At 63.3% G+C, this 13,603-nt stretch overlaps 1 protein-coding gene across 1 annotated transcript in view; it reads left to right on the top strand.

Annotated features, from left to right (window-relative positions):
- The window catches only part of LOC140377535 (myelin and lymphocyte protein-like), a 31,738-nt gene that overhangs the window by 9,178 nt on the left and 8,957 nt on the right, over positions 1 to 13,603 (top strand). The window lies entirely within an intron of this gene.

The following is a 13,603-nucleotide window of genomic DNA, read 5'->3' as shown; positions in this document are numbered from 1 at the left end:
GAGACCTTCTCCCCCCTGACACCTTCTCCCCCCTGAGACCTTCTGCGTCCCCCCTGAGACCTTTTGCGTCCTCCAGAGACCTTCCGCGTCCCCCCTGAGACCTTCTCCCCCCAGAGACCTTCTGCGTCCCCCCTGAAACCTTCTGCGTCCCCCTGAGACCTTCTGCGTCCCCCCTGAGACCTTCTGCGTCCCACCTGAGACCTTCTGCGTCCCCCAGAGACCTTCTCCCACCGGAGACCTTCTCCCCCCTGAGATCTTCTCCCCCCTGAGACCTTCTGCGTCCCCCTGAGACCTTCTGCGTTCCCCCTGTGACCTTCTCACCCCTGAGACCTTCTGCGTCCCCCCTGAGACCTTCTGCGTCCCCCCTGAGACCTTCTCCCCCCTGACACCTTCTCCCCCTGAGACCTTCTGCGTCCCCCCTGAGACCTTCTGCGTCCTCCAGAGACCTTCCGCGTCCCCCCTGAGACTTTCTGCGTCCCCCAGAGAGCTTCTCCCACCTGAGATCTTCTCCCCCCTGAGACCTTCTGCGTCCCCCTGAGACCTTCTGCGTCCCCCCTGAGACCTTCTGCGTCCCCCCTGTGACCTTCTCCCCCCTGAGACCTTCTGCGTCCCCCCTGTGACCTTCTCCCCCCTGAGACCTTCTGCGTCCCCCCTGAGACCTTCTGCGTCCCCCCTGAGACCTTCTGCGTCCCCACTGAGACCTTCTGCGTCCCCCCAGAGACCTTCTCCCCCCAGAGACCTTCTCCCCCCTGAGACCGTCTCCCCCCTGAGACCTTCTCCCCCCTGACACCTTCCCCCCCTGAGACCTTCTGCGTCCCCCCTGAGACCTTCTCCCCCCTGAGACCTTCTCCCCCCTGAGACCTTCTCCCCCCTGACACCTTCTCCCCCCTGAGACCTTCTGCGTCCCCCCTGAGACCTTCTGCGTCCTCCAGAGACCTTCCACGTCCCCCCTGAGACCTTCTCCCCCCTGAGACCTTCTGCGTCCCCCCTGAGACCTTCTGCGTCCCCCTTGAGACCTTCTGCGTCCCCCCTGAGACCTTCTGCGTCCCCCCTGAGACCTTCTGCGTCCCCCAGAGACCTTCTCCCAACTGAGACCTTCTCCCCCCTGAGATTTTCTCCCCCATGAGACCTTCTGCGTCCCCCTGAGACATTCTGCGTCCCCCCTGAGACCTTCTGCGTCCCCCCTGTGACCTTCTCCCCTCTGAGACCTTCTGCGTCCCCCCTGAGACCTTCTGCGTCCCCCCTGTGACCTTCTGCGTCCCCCCTGTGACCTTCTCCCCCCTGAGACCTTCTGCGTCCCCCCTGAGACCTTCTGCGTCCCCACTGAGACCTTCTGCATCCCCCCTGAGGCCTTCTCCCCCCTGAGACCTTCTCCCCCCTGACACCTTCTCCCCCAGAGACCTTCCGCGTCCCCCCTGAGACTTTCTGCGTCCCCCAGAGACCTTCTCCCACCTGAGATCTTCTCCCCCCTGAGACCTTCTGCGTCCCCCTGAGACCTTCTGCGTCCCCCTGAGACCTTCTGCGTCCCCCCTGAGACCTTCTGCATCCCCCCTGTGACCTTCTCCCCCCTGAGACCTTCTGCGTCCCCCCTGAGACCTTCTGCGTCCCCCCTGTGACCTTCTCCCCCCTGAGACCTTCTGCGTCCCCCCTGAGACCTTCTGCGTCCCCCCTGAGACCTTCTGCGTCCCCACTGAGACCTTCTGCGTCCCCCCAGAGACCTTCTCCCCCCTGAGACCGTCTCCCCCCTGAGACCTTCTCCCCCCTGACACCTTCCCCCCCTGAGACCTTCTGCGTCCCCCCTGAGACCTTCTCCCCCCTGAGACCTTCTCCCCCCTGAGACCTTCTCCCCCCTGAGACCTTCTCCCCCCTGAGACCTTCTGCGTCCCCCCTGAGACCTTCTGCGTCCTCCAGAGACCTTCCGCGTCCCCCCTGAGACCTTCTCCCCCCTGAGACCTTCTGCGTCCCCCCTGAGACCTTCTGCGTCCCCCTTGAGACCTTCTGCGTCCCCCCTGAGACCTTCTGCGTCCCCCCTGAGACCTTCTGCGTCCCCCAGAGACCATCTCCCAACTGAGACCTTCTCCCCCCTGAGATCTTCTCCCCCCTGAGACCTTCTGCGTCCCCCTGAGACATTCTGCGTCCCCCCTGAGACCTTCTGCGTCCCCCCTGTGACCTTCTCCCCCCTGAGACCTTCTGCGTCCCCCCTGAGACCTTCTATGTCCCCCCTGTGACCTTCTGCGTCCCCCCTGTGACCTTCTCCCCCCTGAGATCTTCTGCGTCCCCCCAGAGACCTTCCGCGTCCCCCCTGAGACTTTCTGCGTCCCCCAGAGACCTTCTCCCACCTGAGATCTTCTCCCCCCTGAGACCTTCTGCGTCCCCCTGAGACCTTCTGCGTCCCCCCTGAGACCTTCTGCATCCCCCCCTGTGACCTTCTCCCCCCTGAGACCTTCTGCGTCCCCCCTGAGACCTTCTGCGTCCCCCCTGAGACCTTCTGCGTCCCCCTTGAGACCTTCTGCGTCCCCCCTGAGACCTTCTGCGTCCCCCCTGAGACCTTCTGCGTCCCCCAGAGACCTTCTCCCACCTGAGACCTTCTCCCCCCTGAGATCTTCTCCCCCCTGAGACCTTCTGCGTCCCCCTGAGACATTCTGCGTCCCCCCTGAGACCTTCTGCGTCCCCCCTGTGACCTTCTCCCCCCTGAGACCTTCTGCGTCCCCCCTGAGACCTTCTGCGTCCCCCCTGTGACCTTCTGCGTCCCCCCTGTGACCTTCTCCCCCCTGAGACCTTCTGCGTCCCCCCTGAGACCTTCTGCGTCCCCACTGAGACCTTCTGCATCCCCCCTGAGGCCTTCTCCCCCCTGAGACCTTCTCCCCCCTGACACCTTCTCCCCCTGAGACCTTCTGCGTCCCCCCTGAGACCTTCTGCGTCCTCCAGAGACCTTCCGCGTCCCCCCTGAGACTTTCTGCGTCCCCCAGAGACCTTCTCCCACCTGAGATCTTCTCCCCCCTGAGACCTTCTGCGTCCCCCTGAGACCTTCTGCGTCCCCCCTGAGACCTTCTGCATCCCCCCTGTGACCTTCTCCCCCCTGAGACCTTCTGCGTCCCCCCTGAGACCTTCTGCGTCCCCCCTGTGACCTTCTCCCCCCTGAGACCTTCTGCGTCCCCCCTGAGACCTTCTGCGTCCCCCCTGAGACCTTCTGCGTCCCCACTGAGACCTTCTGCGTCCCCCCAGAGACCTTCTCCCCCCAGAGACCTTCTCCCCCCTGAGACCGTCTCCCCCCTGAGACCTTCTCCCCCCTGACACCTTCCCCCCCTGAGACCTTCTGCGTCCCCCCTGAGACCTTCTCCCCCCTGAGACCTTCTCCCCCCTGAGACCTTCTCCCCCCTGAGACCTTCTGCGTCCCCCCTGAGACCTTCTGCGTCCTCCAGAGACCTTCCGCGTCCCCCCTGAGACCTTCTCCCCCCTGAGACCTTCTGCGTCCCCCCTGAGACCTTCTGCGTCCCCCTTGAGACCTTCTGCGTCCCCCCTGAGACCTTCTCCCCCCTGAGACCTTCTGCGTCCCCCAGAGACCTTCTCCCAACTGAGATCTTCTCCCCCCTGAGACCGTCTGCGTCCCCCTGAGACATTCTGCGTCCCCCCTGAGACCTTCTGCGTCCCCCCTGTGACCTTCTCCCCCCTGAGACCTTCTGCGTCCCCCCTGAGACCTTCTGCGTCCCCCCTGTGACCTTCTGCGTCCCCCCTGTGACCTTCTCCCCCCTGAGACCTTCTGCGTCCCCCCTGAGACCTTCTGCGTCCCCACTGAGACCTTCTGCGTCCCCCCTGAGGCCTTCTCCCCCCTGAGACCTTCTCCCCCCTGACACCTTCTCCCCCTGAGACCTTCTGCGTCCACCTGAGACCGTCTGCGTCCTCCAGAGACCTTCCGCGTCCCCCCTGAGACTTTCTGCGTCCCCCAGAGACCTTCTCCCACCTGAGATCTTCTCCCCCCTGAGACCTTCTGCGTCCCCCTGAGACCTTCTGCGTCCCCCCTGAGACCTTCTGCATCCCCCCCTGTGACCTTCTCCCCCCTGAGACCTTCTGCGTCCCCCCTGAGACCTTCTGCGTCCCCCCTGAGACCTTCTGCGTCCCCCAGAGACCTTCTCCCACCGGAGACCTTCTCCCCCCTGAGATCTTCTCCCCCCTGAGACCTTCTGCGTCCCCCTGAGACCTTCTGCGTCCCCCCTGTGACCTTCTCCCCCCTGAGACCTTCTGCGTCCCCCCTGAGACCTTCTGCGTCCCCCCTGAGACCTTCTCCCCCCTGACACCTTCTCCCCCTGAGACCTTCTGCGTCCCCCCTGAGACCTTCTGCGTCCTCCAGAGACCTTCCGCGTCCCCCCTGAGACTTTCTGCGTCCCCCAGAGAGCTTCTCCCACCTGAGATCTTCTCCCCCCTGAGACCTTCTGCGTCCCCCTGAGACCTTCTGCGTCCCCCCTGAGACCTTCTGCGTCCCCCCTGTGACCTTCTCCCCCCTGAGACCTTCTGCGTCCCCCCTGACACCTTCTCCCCCTGAGACCTTCTGCGTCCCCCCTGAGACCTTCTGCGTCCCCCCTGAGACCTTCTGCGTCCCCACTGAGACCTTCCGCGTCCCCCCAGAGACCTTCTCCCCCCAGAGACCTTCTCCCCCCTGAGACCGTCTCCCCCCTGAGACCTTCTCCCCCCTGACACCTTCCCCCCCTGAGACCTTCTGCGTCCCCCCTGAGACCTTCTCCCCCCTGAGACCTTCTCCCCCCCGAGACCTTCTCCCCCCTGACACCTTCTCCCCCCTGAGACCTTCTGCGTCCCCCCTGAGACCTTCTGCGTCCCCCTTGAGACCTTCTGCGTCCCCCCTGAGACCTTCTGCGTCCCCCCTGAGACCTTCTGCGTCCCCCAGAGACCTTCTCCCACCTGAGACCTTCTCCCCCCTGAGATCTTCTCCCCCCTGAGACCTTCTGCGTCCCCCTGAGACATTCTGCGTCCCCCAGAGACCTTCTCCCACCTGAGATCTTCTCCCCCCTGAGACCTTCTGCGTCCCCCTGAGACCTTCTGCGTCCCCCCTGAGACCTTCTGCATCCCCCCTGTGACCTTCTCCCCCCTGAGACCTTCTGCGTCCCCCCTGAGACCTTCTGCGTCCCCCCTGAGACATTCTGCGTCCCCCCTGAGACCTTCTGCGTCCCCCCTGTGACCTTCTCCCCTCTGAGACCTTCTGCGTCCCCCCTGAGACCTTCTGCGTCCCCCCTGTGACCTTCTGCGTCCCCCCTGTGACCTTCTCCCCCCTGAGACCTTCTGCGTCCCCCCTGAGACCTTCTGCGTCCCCACTGAGACCTTCTGCATCCCCCCTGAGGCCTTCTCCCCCCTGAGACCTTCTCCCCCCTGACACCTTCTCCCCCAGAGACCTTCCGCGTCCCCCCTGAGACTTTCTGCGTCCCCCAGAGACCTTCTCCCACCTGAGATCTTCTCCCCCCTGAGACCTTCTGCGTCCCCCTGAGACCTTCTGCGTCCCCCTGAGACCTTCTGCGTCCCCCCTGAGACCTTCTGCATCCCCCCTGTGACCTTCTCCCCCCTGAGACCTTCTGCGTCCCCCCTGAGACCTTCTGCGTCCCCCCTGTGACCTTCTCCCCCCTGAGACCTTCTGCGTCCCCCCTGAGACCTTCTGCGTCCCCCCTGAGACCTTCTGCGTCCCCCCAGAGACCTTCTCCCCCCTGAGACCGTCTCCCCCCTGAGACCTTCTCCCCCTGACACCTTCCCCCCCTGAGACCTTCTGCGTCCCCCCTGAGACCTTCTCCCCCCTGAGACCTTCTCCCCCCTGAGACCTTCTCCCCCCTGAGACCTTCTCCCCCCTGAGACCTTCTGCGTCCCCCCTGAGACCTTCTGCGTCCTCCAGAGACCTTCCGCGTCCCCCCTGAGACCTTCTCCCCCCTGAGACCTTCTGCGTCCCCCCTGAGACCTTCTGCGTCCCCCTTGAGACCTTCTGCGTCCCCCCTGAGACCTTCTGCGTCCCCCCTGAGACCTTCTGCGTCCCCCAGAGACCATCTCCCAACTGAGACCTTCTCCCCCCTGAGATCTTCTCCCCCCTGAGACCTTCTGCGTCCCCCTGAGACATTCTGCGTCCCCCCTGAGACCTTCTGCGTCCCCCCTGTGACCTTCTCCCCCCTGAGACCTTCTGCGTCCCCCCTGAGACCTTCTATGTCCCCCCTGTGACCTTCTGCGTCCCCCCTGTGACCTTCTCCCCCCTGAGATCTTCTGCGTCCCCCCAGAGACCTTCCGCGTCCCCCCTGAGACTTTCTGCGTCCCCCAGAGACCTTCTCCCACCTGAGATCTTCTCCCCCCTGAGACCTTCTGCGTCCCCCTGAGACCTTCTGCGTCCCCCCTGAGACCTTCTGCATCCCCCCCTGTGACCTTCTCCCCCCTGAGACCTTCTGCGTCCCCCCTGAGACCTTCTGCGTCCCCCCTGAGACCTTCTGCGTCCCCCTTGAGACCTTCTGCGTCCCCCCTGAGACCTTCTGCGTCCCCCCTGAGACCTTCTGCGTCCCCCAGAGACCTTCTCCCACCTGAGACCTTCTCCCCCCTGAGATCTTCTCCCCCCTGAGACCTTCTGCGTCCCCCTGAGACATTCTGCGTCCCCCCTGAGACCTTCTGCGTCCCCCCTGTGACCTTCTCCCCCCTGAGACCTTCTGCGTCCCCCCTGTGACCTTCTGCGTCCCCCCTGTGACCTTCTCCCCCCTGAGACCTTCTGCGTCCCCCCTGAGACCTTCTGCGTCCCCACTGAGACCTTCTGCATCCCCCCTGAGGCCTTCTCCCCCCTGAGACCTTCTCCCCCCTGACACCTTCTCCCCCTGAGACCTTCTGCGTCCCCCCTGAGACCTTCTGCGTCCTCCAGAGACCTTCCGCGTCCCCCCTGAGACTTTCTGCGTCCCCCAGAGACCTTCTCCCACCTGAGATCTTCTCCCCCCTGAGACCTTCTGCGTCCCCCTGAGACCTTCTGCGTCCCCCCTGAGACCTTCTGCATCCCCCCTGTGACCTTCTCCCCCCTGAGACCTTCTGCGTCCCCCCTGAGACCTTCTGCGTCCCCCCTGTGACCTTCTCCCCCCTGAGACCTTCTGCGTCCCCCCTGAGACCTTCTGCGTCCCCCCTGAGACCTTCTGCGTCCCCACTGAGACCTTCTGCGTCCCCCCAGAGACCTTCTCCCCCCAGAGACCTTCTCCCCCCTGAGACCGTCTCCCCCCTGAGACCTTCTCCCCCCTGACACCTTCCCCCCCTGAGACCTTCTGCGTCCCCCCTGAGACCTTCTCCCCCCTGAGACCTTCTCCCCCCTGAGACCTTCTCCCCCCTGAGACCTTCTGCGTCCCCCCTGAGACCTTCTGCGTCCTCCAGAGACCTTCCGCGTCCCCCCTGAGACCTTCTCCCCCCTGAGACCTTCTGCGTCCCCCCTGAGACCTTCTGCGTCCCCCTTGAGACCTTCTGCGTCCCCCCTGAGACCTTCTCCCCCCTGAGACCTTCTGCGTCCCCCAGAGACCTTCTCCCAACTGAGATCTTCTCCCCCCTGAGACCGTCTGCGTCCCCCTGAGACATTCTGCGTCCCCCCTGAGACCTTCTGCGTCCCCCCTGTGACCTTCTCCCCCCTGAGACCTTCTGCGTCCCCCCTGAGACCTTCTGCGTCCCCCCTGTGACCTTCTGCGTCCCCCCTGTGACCTTCTCCCCCCTGAGACCTTCTGCGTCCCCCCTGAGACCTTCTGCGTCCCCACTGAGACCTTCTGCGTCCCCCCTGAGGCCTTCTCCCCCCTGAGACCTTCTCCCCCCTGACACCTTCTCCCCCTGAGACCTTCTGCGTCCACCTGAGACCTTCTGCGTCCTCCAGAGACCTTCCGCGTCCCCCCTGAGACTTTCTGCGTCCCCCAGAGACCTTCTCCCACCTGAGATCTTCTCCCCCCTGAGACCTTCTGCGTCCCCCTGAGACCTTCTGCGTCCCCCCTGAGACCTTCTGCATCCCCCCCTGTGACCTTCTCCCCCCTGAGACCTTCTGCGTCCCCCCTGAGACCTTCTGCGTCCCCCCTGAGACCTTCTGCGTCCCCCAGAGACCTTCTCCCACCGGAGACCTTCTCCCCCCTGAGATCTTCTCCCCCCTGAGACCTTCTGCGTCCCCCTGAGACCTTCTGCGTCCCCCCTGTGACCTTCTCCCCCCTGAGACCTTCTGCGTCCCCCCTGAGACCTTCTGCGTCCCCCCTGAGACCTTCTGCGTCCCCCCTGAGACCTTCTCCCCCCTGACACCTTCTCCCCCTGAGACCCTCTGCGTCCCCCCTGAGACCTTCTGCGTCCTCCAGAGACCTTCCGCGTCCCCCCTGAGACTTTCTGCGTCCCCCAGAGAGCTTCTCCCACCTGAGATCTTCTCCCCCCTGAGACCTTCTGCGTCCCCCTGAGACCTTCTGCGTCCCCCCTGAGACCTTCTGCGTCCCCCCTGTGACCTTCTCCCCCCTGAGACCTTCTGCGTCCCCCCTGACACCTTCTCCCCCTGAGACCTTCTGCGTCCCCCCTGAGACCTTCTGCGTCCCCCCTGAGACCTTCTGCGTCCCCACTGAGACCTTCCGCGTCCCCCCAGAGACCTTCTCCCCCCAGAGACCTTCTCCCCCCTGAGACCGTCTCCCCCCTGAGACCTTCTCCCCCCTGACACCTTCCCCCCCTGAGACCTTCTGCGTCCCCCCTGAGACCTTCTCCCCCCTGAGACCTTCTCCCCCCCGAGACCTTCTCCCCCCTGACACCTTCTCCCCCCTGAGACCTTCTGCGTCCCCCCTGAGACCTTCTGCGTCCTCCAGAGACCTTCCGCGTCCCCCCTGAGACCTTCTCCCCCCTGAGACCTTCTGCGTCCCCCCTGAGACCTTCTGCGTCCCCCTTGAGACCTTCTGCGTCCCCCCTGAGACCTTCTGCGTCCCCCCTGAGACCTTCTGCGTCCCCCAGAGACCTTCTCCCACCTGAGACCTTCTCCCCCCTGAGATCTTCTCCCCCCTGAGACCTTCTGCGTCCCCCTGAGACATTCTGCGTCCCCCAGAGACCTTCTCCCACCTGAGATCTTCTCCCCCCTGAGACCTTCTGCGTCCCCCTGAGACCTTCTGCGTCCCCCCTGAGACCTTCTGCATCCCCCCTGTGACCTTCTCCCCCCTGAGACCTTCTGCGTCCCCCCTGAGACCTTCTGCGTCCCCCCTGAGACCTTCTGCGTCCCCCAGAGACCTTCTCCCACCGGAGACCTTCTCCCCCCTGAGATCTTCTCCCCCCTGAGACCTTCTGCGTCCCCCTGAGACCTTCTGCGTCCCCCCTGTGACCTTCTCCCCCCTGAGACCTTCTGCGTCCCCCCTGAGACCTTCTGCGTCCCCCCTGAGACCTTCTGCGTCCCCCCTGAGACCTTCTCCCCCCTGACACCTTCTCCCCCTGAGACCTTCTGCGTCCCCCCTGAGACCTTCTGCGTCCTCCAGAGACCTTCCGCGTCCCCCCTGAGACTTTCTGCGTCCCCCAGAGAGCTTCTCCCACCTGAGATCTTCTCCCCCCTGAGACCTTCTGCGTCCCCCTGAGACCTTCTGCGTCCCCCCTGAGACCTTCTGCGTCCCCCCTGTGACCTTCTCCCCCCTGAGACCTTCTGCGTCCCCCCTGTGACCTTCTCCCCCCTGAGACCTTCTGCGTCCCCCCTGAGACCTTCTGCGTCCCCCCTGAGACCTTCTGCGTCCCCACTGAGACCTTCTGCGTCCCCCCAGAGACCTTCTCCCCCCAGAGACCTTCTCCCCCCTGAGACCGTCTCCCCCCTGAGACCTTCTCCCCCCTGACACCTTCCCCCCCTGAGACCTTCTGCGTCCCCCCTGAGACCTTCTCCCCCCTGAGACCTTCTCCCCCCCGAGACCTTCTCCCCCCTGACACCCTCTCCCCCCTGAGACCTTCTGCGTCCCCCCTGAGACCTTCTGCGTCCTCCAGAGACCTTCCGCGTCCCCCCTGAGACCTTCTCCCCCCTGAGACCTTCTGCGTCCCCCCTGAGACCTTCTGCGTCCACCTTGAGACCTTCTGCGTCCCCCCTGAGACCTTCTGCGTCCCCCCTGAGACCTTCTGCGTCCCCCAGAGACCTTCTCCCAACTGAGACCTTCTCCCCCCTGAGATCTTCTCCCCCCTGAGACCTTCTGCGTCCCCCTGAGACATTTTGCGTCCCCCCTGAGACCTTCTGCGTCCCCCCTGTGACCTTCTCCCCCCTGAGACCTTCTGCGTCCCCCCTGAGACCTTCTGCGTCCCCCCTGTGACCTTCTGCGTCCCCCCTGTGACCTTCTCCCCCCTGAGACCTTCTGCGTCCCCCCTGAGACCTTCTGCGTCCCCACTGAGACCTTCTGCGTCCCCCCTGAGGCCTTCTCCCCCCTGAGACCTTCTCCCCCCTGACACCTTCTCCCCCTGAGACCTTCTGCGTCCCCCCTGAGACCTTCTGCGTCCTCCAGAGACCTTCCACGTCCCCCCTGAGACTTTCTGCGTCCCCCAGAGACCTTCTCCCACCTGAGATCTTCTCCCCCCTGAGACCTTCTGCGTCCCCCTGAGACCTTCTGCGTCCCCCCTGAGACCTTCTGCATCCCCCCTGTGACCTTCTCCCCCCTGAGACCTTCTGCGTCCCCCCTGAGACCTTCTGCGTCCCCCCTGTGACCTTCTCCCCCCTGAGACCTTCTGCGTCCCCCCTGTGACCTTCTCCCCCCTGAGACCTTCTGCGTCCCCCCTGAGACCTTCTGCGTCCCCACTGAGACCTTCTGCGTCCCCCCTGAGGCCTTCTCCCCCCTGAGATCTTCTCCCCCGTGAGCCCTTCTGCGTCCCCCCTGAGACCTTCTGCGTCCCCCCTGTGACCTTCACCCCCCTGAGACCTTCTGCGTCCCCCTGAGACCTTCTGCGTCCCCCCTGAGACCTTCTGCGTCCCCCCTGTGACCTTCTCCCCCCTGAGACCTTCTGCGTCCCCCCTGAGACCTTCTGCGTCCCCACTGAGACCTTCTGCGTCCCCCCTGAGGCCTTCTCCCCCCTGAGATCTTCTCCCCCGTGAGCCCTTCTGCGTCCCCCCTGAGACCTTCTGCGTCCCCCCTGTGACCTTCTCCCCCCTGAGACCTTCTGCGTCCCCCTGAGACCTTCTGCGTCCCCCCTGAGACCTTCTGCGTCCCCCCTGTGACCTTCTCCCCCCTGAGACCTTCTGCGTCCCCCCTGAGACCTTCTGCGTCCCCACTGAGACCTTCTGCGTCCCCCCTGAGGCCTTCTCCCCCCTGAGATCTTCTCCCCCGTGAGCCCTTCTGCGTCCCCCCTGAGACCTTCTGCGTCCCCCCTGTGACCTTCTCCCCCCTGAGACCTTCTGCGTCCCCCTGAGACCTTCTGCGTCCCCCCTGAGACCTTCTGCGTCCCCCCTGAGACCTTCTGCGTCCCCACTGAGACCTTCTGCGTCCCCCCTGAGGCCTTCTCCCCCCTGAGATCTTCTCCCCCGCGAGCCCTTCTGCATCCCCCCTGAGACCTTCTGCGTCCCCCCTGTGACCTTCTCCCCCCTGAGACCTTCTGCGTCCCCCTGAGACCTTCTGCGTCCCCCCTGAGACCTTCTGCGTCCCCACTGAGACCTTCTGCGTCCCCCCTGAGGCTTTCTCCCCCCTGAGATCTTCTCCCCCCTGAGACCTTCTGCGTCCCCCTGAGACCTTCTGCGTCCCCCCTGAGACCTTCTGCGTCCCCACTGAGACCTTCTGCGTCCCCCCTGAGGCTTTCTCCCCCCTGAGATCTTCTCCCCCGTGAGACCTTCTGTGTCCCCCCGAGACCTTCTGTAGAACAAAGGTAGCTATGTTTTTAAAGCTTCTAACTTTTCTGACGCCTTGAAACATTCTCTATGGTAATGAACTTAGTTAGGGGTCAGATCTGTGGAGAGGCGAGCCACAGGAAGGCTTCTGCAGGTTCTCTTGAGGAGACGTTCACTACTGTGGAACATTGTCCACTCCAGCTGCTCCTCACACTCTGACCTTTAGTAACCACAAAACCTAAAGCTCCACTCTGGACCTTTCCTGCTGGAGGCTCCACTTGTTTCCATGGAGACGTTATTGCTTTGCCCAGAATGCACCACACTATGGCTGAGGTCAACTTTTCATAGCGCCACCTGTTGGCTCACTGGAACGATAAAAACAAAAGACCATCCATCTTCTTCCTCTTGTCCCTGGTCGCGGGGGCAGCAGTCTAAGCAGGGACTCCCAGACTTCCCTCTCCCCAGACACTTCCTCTAACTCCTCCGGGGGGATCCCGAGGCGTTCCCAGGCCAGAGAGAGACATAGTCCCTCCAGCGTGTCCTGGGAGTTCCTCAGGGCCTCTTCCCGGAGGGACATGCCCGAAACACCTCCCCAGGAGGAGCAGCGGCTCTACTCCGAGTTCCCCCCCGTGTAAATGAGCTCCTCCCCCTATCTCTAAGGGAGCCCAGCCACCCGGCGGCGGAAACTCATTTTGACCGCTTGTATCCGCGATCTTGTCCTTTGGGTCATTAATGCTCATGACCGTAGGTGAGGTCAGAACGTGGAGTGAGCGGTAAATCCAGAGCTTTGTGTTTGGACTCAGCTCCTTCTTCACCACAACCAGCTGTCAATCTCACACTCCATCAAGACCCCGAGATACTTGAACTCCTCCACTTGGGGCGAGGACTCCCCACCCACCTGGAGAGGACAAGGACCCCCCACCCACCTGGAGAGGACAAGGACCCCCCACCCACCTGGAGAGGACAAGGACCCCCCACCCACCTGGAGAGGACAAGGACCCTCCACCCACCTGGAGAGAACAAGGACCCCCCACCCACCTGGAGAGGACAAGGACCCCCCACCCACCTGGAGAGGACAAGGACCTCCCACCCACCTGGAGAGGACAAGGACCCCCCACCCACCTGGAGAGGACAAGGACCTCCCACCCACCTGGAGAGGACAAGGACCCCACTGTAGCTCCACTGTTTTATCTGTTATCACCAGAGTCAGGACTGTAGCTCCACTGTTTTATCTGTTATCACCAGAGTCAGGACTGTAGCTCCACTGTTTAATCTGTTATCACCAGAGTCAGGACTGTAGCTCCACTGTTTAATCTGTTATCACCAGAGTCAGGACTGTAGCTCCACTGTTGTATCTGTTAATATCACCGTACTTGAGACTGTAGCTCGGTTGTTTTATCCGTCAATGTCACGAGACTCTGGACTGTAGCTCCACTGGTGTATCACATTTGACAGACAGGCAGTAAAGTGAGGTTCTGATGATGATTGACAGCTGAACGAGACAGGACAGCGGCGTTTACACAGGGGTCGGAGGTCGCACAGAACAGGGGCGGGGCATGTGGAGGGGGCGGGTTTAAAGGTGACAGTTGACACTCATAAATGAAGCAGGAGCTGTCAATCATGCGAGGTGTGCGTTACACAGAGCGGTTAATGCAGCTCATTATCGCCGGCTCCAGTTCTGAACCAGCTTTAGATGTTCTCCCTGTGTCACCTAGCAACCAGCCAGGTCAAACAAACCTCCTGGTCAGGATCCTGGTCTGGATCCTGGTCTAACCTTGTGTCTCTGCTCTAGCTCTTTGGGGTCTTGGTCTGGATCCTGGTCTAACC

Source organism: Eucyclogobius newberryi, unplaced genomic scaffold (genome assembly GCF_026437365.1).
Source record: "Eucyclogobius newberryi isolate DKJ021-1_F unplaced genomic scaffold, fEucNew1.0.hap1 SCAF_4, whole genome shotgun sequence".
In the NCBI taxonomy this organism is placed as follows: Eukaryota; Metazoa; Chordata; class Actinopteri; order Gobiiformes; family Gobiidae; genus Eucyclogobius; species Eucyclogobius newberryi.
Note: the sequence above shows the minus strand (reverse complement) of the source record. Positions and strands in the feature narration are given on the sequence as shown.